Source organism: Ananas comosus, unplaced genomic scaffold, assembly GCF_001540865.1.
Source record: "Ananas comosus cultivar F153 unplaced genomic scaffold, ASM154086v1, whole genome shotgun sequence".
Classification (NCBI taxonomy): Eukaryota; Viridiplantae; Streptophyta; class Magnoliopsida; order Poales; family Bromeliaceae; genus Ananas; species Ananas comosus.
Genome location: NW_017891384.1, coordinates 18,097 through 19,095, shown reverse-complemented (window position 1 = coordinate 19,095; position 999 = coordinate 18,097).

The following is a 999-nucleotide window of genomic DNA, read 5'->3' as shown; positions in this document are numbered from 1 at the left end:
TTGACCTCGCACGTGATTGCTGCTTGTGAGGAATCGTTCGTGATCCCTCTTGACCTCGCACGCGATCGCCGCTTGGGAGGAATCGTTGGATGACCTTCATGATCCCTCTTTCTCACTGCCATTTCATAGACATTTTCTTTTGTCATATTGTGAGGCCATGGAATAAATAATAGTAATAAACACCTATCTACGGTTGGGTTCAGGGCCATTTAATTCTTTCGACATTAATCCCCAAAATTCCAATCACTCCCTAAACACGATGAATCCGTGATTTCCACAGGATGGAAACAGCAAGGATCTGTTTTCTATAGACATTGAATTTAATGAATTTGATCAAATTCAGCCAACAATCAATAACAGAATTCAGTGAATCCATTAGTTTAGTTGATATCAAAATCAAATATGTTCATAGCACTACATAATCTTTCAAGCATGAGAAGCAGAGGAATGCTGCATCATATGTTATGTGTCTCTCATTGTCATTTGTTTGCTTTCTCAAAGAACAAACACTGTTTCTTTTTTTTCCCTTATTCGACAAGCATTCCATACAAAATTGTTGCTTTTATGTTCGGAGACAAAAGCACCTTCAAACATACCTTAATAAGAGGACAGCTCTTGTTAGGTTTCATAGGTGACTTTTTTATTTCATTTTATTTTATTTTATTTTTTTTAAAGGTGTTAGGAGAATATACTATGTAATTATTGGGATGGGCAAATGGTGCAGAGCTTTTATACTAAGAATTTGTATACTTGTGTATACAATATTATTGTATTGGGTTTATGCATGTGCCATGAAATATATTATTGGATATGTTTCAGTTTCTATAAAGTGCATTTTATTCTTGTAATGATGAACACCAATTTGTCCTTTCATTGGTGTTTTAAATTTTATTTTTAAAAAATACATAATTAGGATTTATTAAAATTACTAAAGTAGATTACAATTTTGTATTTTGGATAACTTGAATACTATATTTTTTTGAGTTAAATTGTTCATGC